General features: G+C 35.2%; 1 protein-coding gene across 1 annotated transcript in view; it reads left to right on the forward strand.

The window, feature by feature from the left end:
• Positions 1 to 10,092, forward strand: part of LOC108970611 (probable G-protein coupled receptor No18) — a 33,965-nt gene continuing 23,873 nt past the window's right edge. The window contains exon 1 of the mRNA XM_018936097.1: positions 1 to 77. The gene's annotated coding sequence lies outside the window, so the exon portion shown is untranslated. The remainder of the gene's footprint in view (positions 78 to 10,092) is intronic.

Raw genomic sequence — 10,092 nt, forward strand, 5'->3', positions numbered from 1 at the left:
TAATAATTTAATAATAATCGTCTTAGATCCAGAACCAAGCATATTTGCTGTGCACCTACATCGATCGATATGAAATTGTAAGTATTACATCTAGCATCTACATACAGAAAAAAATAGTTTCCATCTTGCTTCACCACGATTTTTAAATTTTCACTTAAGTCGTCTGCATGAATCTAGGAGGGCAAGGTTTTGCTTAAGGGATGCTCTTTTTATTAGTGTTCTGACCAATCGAAACGCGGTTATATTGGCGAAACACATCCCTTGGGAGAAGTATTAGTGTCAATAAGCCAGCAGCATGATTTGTGCGACGTCTTATTTCAATATATGTATGTTTATACAAGTATGTCTGAGATGAAAATTACATTTTATTGGGATAGGACATGGTTGAGATGGGACTACACTCATTTTGAACTGTGTTAAAAGGTGAAATAAAACCGAAGTAATTTTTGAAATTTGATTTAAATGACAATGGCTGAATTATACCTTACACCATGTTTCAGCATTTTTTTTAATGGTTACAATTTCAAGTTATATTGCTTCGAGCACCACCAACATCAATTTTTGGGCATACAAATCAGACATCTACAATATCTCTAGCCAGAGATAATTTGGATATAGAAACTGTCGCTAAATGAACTTTTGTTTCGAAAATAAATTTGGAAAGGATTGCCTTCTCATCAAGTACCATATGAACTAAACGTTGTTTTTTAGACATCTGGTTTTTAAGAAGAAATAAAATGCATTTAATTTAATGTTAAATCTTTATTAAAATTATAAGGGTTTGCCATTATATTTTAAAAAAGTGAGCGTTGCAACAGGCTTGCATAAATTCCAACCGAGAAGCAAACATTTCGATCACTTGCAATAATTGCGGCCGTATGTCAAATATTCTCTTCCAAGGCGTCGATCGTCTCGGGCATAAATATGTATCTGCGTAAAGAACTTCCACAAGCTAGCGGTTTTAAATCCTTTTGATTTTGAATTTTTGTAGGAACATGAATCAATGGCCTCCCTCTGCCCATAGAGTACATCAAATCGCGACTTTTTGAGGATGTAGGGGCGTATAAACAATGGATTGTGGATAATTATCACTCTAAATGCGACAATATCGTTTATTAACGTACCATTCAACCCGAATTGGGCTTCATCGTTGAACAAAAATGAAATAATTGCGTCTGTTCATTATGAAATCAAGTAACAGCCGTCAAAAGACCAAATCCGAAAAAAATAGTTGCCTTATTGAAGATTAAACGCCCAAAAACACCATGTACTTATTAATTTCAAAACTAAAGGAAATACAATACAGCTGGGAATATTCATAAAGAATTCTTAAAAAATGTGTATCGATCGTGTTGCCAACCGATTTGCCGAAGCTAAGTCATTGAACATAATATGCTGAGAAGTGCTTGCACATCTCTTCAAATTTTATTGCAGAATTTAATTTAATTTTCTTATGCCTAGTATCAGGCACCTATGTGTTTAAAATATTTAAAAATGTGTTCACTAGTCTAATTCGTCACAAAGTTACTTGTTTAATGTTCGGGTTTTCTTTGATATTTTGAGGTGCTTTTGTTTTTGTCGGATCTTAATCCGCTGCGAGCCGCTTGATCATGTCGGAAGGCAACTCGGTCGTTTGAAATCTCCAAATCACCTGGTGAGTCTTGAATACCTTTAATTTGTGCAATTACATAAATATACTTGAGATACTAATTGTGTATGGTACAGGGAGCTTGGGCAACTACAGCTGCGTGCAAACATTTACGAACGTGTTTATTATTTCGCGTCACAGTATTTATTGCAGGTTACTGCATTTCCAAAAGAATTTCGTGTTCCACACGTTTTCTATAAAAATATTCGAACACACGTTTGTATGTTTGTAAATCGCAGTAAAAACATTAAATTGCAACCAAATTTTATACTCAGCCGTCTATATATAGAGCAGTGTTTATACTCGTAACCTGGACGCCAGCGTCGTGGAAGACTAACACACACACACACACACACACATACATATGACATATTGATGAACATCTGTGTTCTATTGGCTGTGAATTGTTGCTGAAATGTTCAAATTCGTTATTCGTGTTTTTTAATAAATATCATAAACATCATCATCAATATATACATAAATAATTGGCAAATATTTTCGTAAAATATTGTGAGTAGGTGAAAATTTGTAGAACTAAGGAATCATAAGATTTATGCATTCAATTAACGAATAGCTGCAGGAAATATGAATTTCCTAAAACCGAGCGTAGTAAAACAGTTGACAGGTAGGCGCGTGTGAGTGAGTATATATACATATAAGTATAACGGTTTTTATGTGCGTCTAAAACACATACACACGTTCACGTACGCAATTTTGTTTATTGGAGCTTGACGGCTTTTACATTTTATGTCATCATTTGCCTTAATGGAAGATTAAATACGATTGTTTGGGCAATTAAATCGCTCTGATATACCAATTAGTTGTTCAGCAGAATCTTAAAGAGCACGAATTTGTGTACGTATGTATAATGACATAAATATTTACAGAATTTCTATTTCTCAAACTTTATCCCGAGACTTACGGTCTCGCTAAATATACAAAGTAGTTAGCAGAAGGGTACGACAAAGGTGCGGTAACATCGTCCCAGCAAATAACGGTCTTAACTAATGAAACACCACTGGCTCTTCTCTCGAGGGACATCTTTGCCAAAAGAGTCCCCTTCACACATCACTTTAAAGTTACCCTCGGCAGTAACGCTGAATGGCGTAAGCACGCTTGACCTACTACTAAGGGATAGCACTATTAAGTCAAGGCTCGAAAACATTGGAAGGCATCGGTGTAGGCGTCGCTGGAAGCATATAAAACCTTCAACATTTATGGAACGAAGCAGAAGTCTTTGTCAACGCAACTAGCATATGGAAAGTAGAGCCATAGTCAGCGATAGTCCAGCGACACCTAAAGTGATCTCAGCTGATGATTATATCGCTATTGGACTGCCTGAACGCCAGAGTAGCATATCAGTTCCCAATCAATTGTCAGGTCACAAGCGGGTGACGTGGAATGAACTGTCTGATGAGCTTCCCGCTCTGCAGGTATTCGAGGATTTCGGTGGTGTCAGACAAAGTTGTTACTGGTTGGTTACAACCTCACTAGGTTTAAAAGCGAAATCAATCTATCAAGAGACAAATTCTGGTTACTTATATCATGGTGTGGTGGGATTCGAATGGACCTTAGGTTGCAATGCAAGCGTCATTTTATGTCTATCTGTTTTCTATCTAGCACGGTCTATCTCAAAGTAGACATTCGCATAGGCAGCTTGAATCAATATCACTTGGAATTCATTTGGCTATACTAGATTCCTCTGTTTCCAATGTCATAAGAGTAGTGAAAGGCTCAACGTATTTTAAATAGCTTTCGAATGACTACCAATGCAACAGATATGTATGAGAGAATGTCCTTTTTTGGCTTGGAAACCACGATTCTCTTTAGAGGAAACAATTAGTACTACCCATATTTCAGCCCTAGGGCTCTTCTAGTATTATCAACTCTCAGCTGACATTTCTTTCAATGGAAAGTTTGGCACATATGTGTATCTATAAGACATACATATTCATTAACGATGCTAGGATATTGTTATTTTATGTACAGCTAGTATATGAGGATGGCCATTTATGGCCAGATTGGACAAAATAATAATTTTTTGGCATTTAAATTACAACACGCAACATTTAATACGAATAAAAATTACTACATAGTGATTATTTATTATATGGAGCAACTATTTAAATCGTTTTAAAGTATATAAAAACAACTGACTTTTGACCTTTCTATACCCAATAAAAGGATTTAAGCTTGTTAGCTCTCAATGATTGAATGTTTTTAATCATTTTCCATTGAAAATAATATAACAAATCCATCAAATACCTTTAAGTTTCACAAATTTATTTAATATTCATTGTTTGACATTTTTTATAAGTGGCCTACAACGATGCAACATATCGCTCCGTTTACATATTTTTTTGGTAAGATTTCAATCTGGCCATCGCTCGTTTCCAATTGCTAAATGTCAAAACCTACTGAACTCGATTAGCTGTCAAAGGAGTTGGACATCGCTTTATCTCTGATATGTATTTTGTCCTCAAAAGGTGCTAGTCATGTTTAGTTGGCGGGTTTCCCATCATTAAATACAGTCACGTCATTCTTAATGTATAATGCGATATAAACAACTTGCTTTTGTTAGGCACCTGGAAATAACTATTAAATAAGTTAGTCTAAAATAATGCTCAGCGGACGATTGCAGTAGCTTTTGTCAGGCAGAGAATAATTTGTGGACAGCTTAGGCCATTGTTGTTGTGGCCTACCGATTTTCGAAAACGCCTTTAATGACTGAAGTAAATTTTCTTGTCAACGAAAGAGGTAGCTGTCAAGAGCTTTCTCCTGATGCTTACAACTATATCAAGATTGTGGGATCAGAAGTGTGCCTATAAATACCAAGAAGGTAGTTATTGTTTCAAATCTTTGATTTAACAAAATTTTGTTAGTGAAGTTCATTGATTGCGCCGTAACGACATTGATTTCGTAACAATGAGTTTCAAATACACATATCCACTGAATCACTAATGCTAGAAGAAAGTGACAAAGTCTATTAACTATTGGAGGGCAATAAAAATGGAATATTTTGTTGGGTAAATGCAACTAATAACATGCAGATACGACTTTAGTCAAAAAACTTTGCAGTGAAACGTTATCCTTTTTTATTTGATTAATTTCTTTAATTTGTTACTTCACAACAATTTTTTAAATTAGATTTTAAATTCATCATATAAGGGATCTGCCAGCCTACATGGGTTTCACAGTTTCAAAAAATTGATTTTTTTTGCCTTGTTAAATTCTATAACATCTCTAGAATATTGTCCTAAATTTTCAAGTTGATCCAACTAATTCCGATTGTTTAGTTTGTCTGGCGGTTATGTGATATAGTATTATTCAAATATTGCGCTTATAAGCGGACGTACGGGCATGGTTAAATCGACTCAGCTTATCACCTTGATCATTCAAATATAGGCATGTATAGTGTATAGGGCCTAAGACCTTCCTTTTGGTTGTTACAAAGATAATATATTCTGTTCAAGGTGTAAAAGTACTTATTCTTATTACATATATATATATATATAGAGTCTGTCTCTTATACACATCTAGATGTGTATAAGAGACAGGTATAGTGTATAGGGCCTAAGACCTTCCTTTTGGTTGTTACAAAGATAATATATTCTGTTCAAGGTGTAAAAGTACTTATTCTTATTACATATATATATATATATAGAGTTAACCAAGTCTTCATAACCTAATTCTATACCATAGTGCACTTACCGTTTTGGACAATTTATTTGCTTACTCACTGCAACCTAATACCTTTTAAATTTTCAAGGAAATAAGAAATGGACCGTGCATCTATGGTTGCAAGTAATATATAGTTTCCTACAAACCTTTTCACAAATGTTCTATAAATATTTTTGATAAAACTTTGAAACATTAAATGATGTTTAAACACAATGAACAAAATTGTGAACAAAAAGAAACAAACTTTTTAAAGTCAATCTTTAACCCTAATTTTTTAGACAAAATTTAACAAGTTTCCCACTTTAAGTAGATGAAGATCTAGTATTTAATTTTGTTTCAGATTTCACGAGTTTTCAGAAGACTTCTCGCCTTTTTGTATGAATAAATTTTATAACTGTTTCAATAAAACTGGAAACTAATAAATTTGATTCCTTTTGCCATACTACCAGAATACATAGGTTTGCAAAGTATGACATTTTTAGGGACATAGTAGACGGACCAAATCTCTTAAGTAGCTGCCTTTACTGGATGAAGCAAGATTACAATTTTTGCTTTCCATTCCCTATTTGGGGTCTAATATTGTTGGCGTAAACTTTGCATATCCTACAAAAATAAGGCATAGAAATCAAGCCTGAAAAGCTTATACACAATCAATGTCACCTTGCTTTGACACCAGACGTTCAGAGGAATTTTCTTGCTGAAGCTAAATATATTTGGGGTACCCACAACGTGTCAAAGCATCGTGAAATGATAAAATCATGCATTTTTATATAAGCTTAAAGAAATTGTTGTTGGATTGCACATTAAAATAAGTTTACGCAAATACAACTCTAAACGCTATCGACTGTTTCGGTTCGTTTGAAAAGTTCTCGCACAAACGGCGGACAAGCGATCGCCTCTCAGTCGTGCAAAGGCGAATTTCAGGAACCTGTAATGAATGGTCTGTCAATAATTGCCTTTTATACATATGTAGCAACAAACAAAATATTGAATTATTTTTCTTTATTTTTCGTCTTCTTAGATTAAGTGCGGTTCCTTGTTCATGAATATTAGTCATCACCCTTCAGGATGTCAGTGCAGATGTCAATTACCATAAAGTTGGGTTGGGCCCCCATTTGTTTGAAACATTGCCTTGTTAGTGCGAGATAAGTGCATGGCAGATACTCTGTTGTCATGCACTTTGTTTTTGATATTTTCTCTAGTCAACTGTATGCCGCATTTTTCCCAGGGAATGGCAAATTTCTTAGAATCTCAGGTGAAATCCTTCCCATCTGCCCAGTTTGTGCTGAAAATTTCTTGAAGCAAGACACAAAAAATGCTCGCTACATTTTTGAAAACTAAGAAATTCATTTTAAAGTACTAAAATCAAGTAAATTTGAGTTTTTTACCTTATGTTAAAGTTCTTCGAAAAAGCTGTGACAGAAAAATTGTATCACTTCTCTTCACAACCACAAAATGTCACCTTGACGAGATTCATTGCAGGTTTGGTTATTTCAGTTAGGCGAAAAAGATAAATGAGAATTGTTTAAAAACTCCCACAGACACTCCACCAACCCACTCCATCTACACGCTTTCAGAGTAACTCTCATAATCGTTTCTGCCAGCAATAACACAAATGTTCAGACTATTGTTGCCCTCATTACGCATCAATGTAACACCTCGCTCCTGCGCGCGGGGCTTCAATTAAAATGTGTTTTGTAAAACTTTTTAATAGCTAATAAGCTGAAGCGCCCCAAGTGATTGCCGCAAAATGTGTAAGCGCATAACTACACACGTCTGCGAAGACTAGATACGAAATGGCATTAAGTAATCAATTTCTTTGCCGGAAGCACTTGAGTATTCTCCGAGCAATATTGAGATGCTGAGACCAAAAAACAAATATTTGTTCTTTTATTAGACTTGTCTAAGAACTTAAAATGCAATTTCATCGATTTAGGTTACGACCTATGAACGGGAAACAATTTATTGGCGCGCAGCAGCAGCGTAACAGAAAGCGGAACAAAAACAAAACATCAACAAGTATGGCATTAATAATAGGAAAATGTATTAAATGGGAAAACAAATTTGCAATACAAAGTGCTCAAGTTTGAAGAGATCAACATTGTAACATTTATTTACGCAACAGCATCCAGCGGCACAAGCGTAGCCATCTGAAATGGGTGGAACTATGCAGTAATGCCACATGTCAAAGTGCTGCTCAATTGAGTTAATTCGCCTCTGAATTTATGTTGATCGCACAATTTGCGCACTTATTGCCGATTTTATTCAATGTCATAATATTAACGTAGTGTTAAAATATGGCTCTTGCCTTTCGCCTTTCGAATGAACCCGCATACAATTCTGTAGACGCGTGCAATGGACTTTGAAAGCCGTGAACTGTTGTTGAGAGACCGAGATATATAGCCTTGTTATTAACTCAGTGCGGGTGCGGGTCGGGTTAAGTCCATGTTGCTGTGTTTGATATAATTTTAACTAAAATTGCGTAATTTTATTTTTGTTTCCGAACTATAATTTCAAGACCACTCACAAGGGCAGTTTCTTAGGTTATTAACTTTTCAGTTTAATGCTAAAATTATGGTTAGCGGCATCTGGAAGCACCAAGTGTAGCAAAGATTTCTCCGCCTAGCCTGCCCTGATTACAACTTTCTGTTTCCTCACCATCGCAGTACCAGCTGAACTGATTTGTCCTCATGGCTGACGATTCTGTTTCATTACTGAAGCACCGTAGCCGGTACTGATGTTTATCTTTGTGTTAGTTTCCTGAACATTCGCTGAATTCCCAAATAGCATAGCTGGAAGCTGCAGGATCTATTTATATGTAGGGGGCCAAAGTGGCACTTCTAGTCGAGATGTAATCTGTGTGTTGGCTTCTTTGTTTTCGGTGTTGGGGCAGGTTGGAACCAACTAACGAGTTCCGAATGATTGTTTGAAGACAAAAAAGTTTCGTAATGTAGCTGTTTACCCAAATCCCTTATGTTTCCATTGTTTAACTAATCCAGAGTACTCATATTTGGCATAAATGAGTCTTCTGCCATAATCTCTTGAATCATTCGATGCTCTCATCCTTTAGTGAGCCATTCGTGTAATGACTACTCCTTGTTATTGACTCAAAATTTCTCACAAAAAGTAATATTGAATTTAAGTCCAGCTAGAAAGAAGTCTATATTGACGAAGGAAGAAACTATGATTTATTTATATTTTTTTCAAAGGGCTCAACCTCAAGATGGGCGCCAACAAACACAAGAAATATATCATGTAAAAAATAGTTATAGTTTTCAAGCCAATTCTTTCACGTATTACAACACAGAATCATTTAGATATTTTCAAACATGCTTCAACTTGATATAAAATTTGTTTCATGTTCTACAGCCTCTGCTCTGGCTCGTCTTATACTACCAAAAATTTAGTATCCAGCCTTAGCAAAATCAAATTTGCTCTTTCTCGTCCATTGGTGTCCTATAAATATATATGGATTTGTTAAATAAGATGCTTAAAATCGGAAATGACTATCTGTCGCATTTATCACATTCTGCTCGCCCTTCCTTGAAAGTGAAACTCGAAGTTTATGTGAGCAAAGTTATAATTAATTTGGTGGTGCAACCAATTGCGCTCGACTATGGTTTTGTAGATAGTAACTGCTTTATCAAACAACTTTCGCTGGGGGCCGATGAAAGGCGATAGTGATATCGAAATCATTCATAATTTTTGTAATCAAAATGCCAACTAGGCAAACAGAAAATGCAGCAGGTGAATACGATAACCGCTTCGGCGATGTTCTACTCTATTATCACTGAGCAAATAGTTTTTATCTTTGTTTCTCATTATCAATACTAAGCTACACATATTAACATGATATGATAAACTGTATAGAAGGGACCACAGGCGCGCACGGTTGATTTCAGGAAGGTATATTGTGTGTAAGGGGTTTGTGTCTCACATTCTAATAAAACAGATTATATTAACCAGCAAATGTCTGAAAAAAATCATATTAATTAACTAATTAATCAAGGGTGGTTGGAGAAATAGTTTTCCAGTATAATGAGAGGGCTTTTCTGAGAAGCTTATGCCAGCTAACGTCTAGGGATCACTATTAGAAAACAATAATCATATTGAGTAGTCGAGAAAGTGTTTTCGTCTACCATACATCCTTCTACTTGTATAGTGTTGGAATGGTGAGATTTTAACTTTCATTTAACAAACAAAAAAAATGAAATTCGGGGAAGTTGAAAAAAAGTTACAGCTGTTCAGGTGTTCAAAAATAAGTGAAAATAATGAAGAAATTCGTTATATTTTGAAATTTTTTAAAAAATGGAAAAAAGCAATGAAAGCCACCTATGAAATTTGTGAAGTTTACGAATACGATGCTGTATCAGTTCGTGTAGCACAACAATGATTAGCTTGCTTCCGTTCTCGAAATTTCGAAATTTCGATTTACATTGATGAACGTTTTGCAATGATGGAATAATGTCTATAATGTCGGTCGACCAAAATGTCACATTTTTTATTTATTGTTATAAATATTAGGTTGTCAAAAAAGTCTTGCAGTATTTTCGCTAGTTGGCGCTGAGAGCGCGTAGTTCTAGTTTTATTCGTCGCATTGGGTCATGCTATACCTTTTGGAAAGCTTATTTCACTCGCTAACACGTGTTTGATTGATTGTCCTGTCTTTTAAGTCGTTCGTGAGTTATAGCGTCGCAAACATGGAGCAAAATAAAGAGAAAATACGGCATATTTTACAGTACTACTACGATAAAGGCAAAAAT

The sequence above is a fragment of the Bactrocera latifrons genome, unplaced genomic scaffold (assembly GCF_001853355.1).
Source record: "Bactrocera latifrons isolate USDA-ARS-PBARC rearing strain unplaced genomic scaffold, ASM185335v1 scaffold_301, whole genome shotgun sequence".
Classification (NCBI taxonomy): domain Eukaryota; kingdom Metazoa; phylum Arthropoda; class Insecta; order Diptera; family Tephritidae; genus Bactrocera; species Bactrocera latifrons.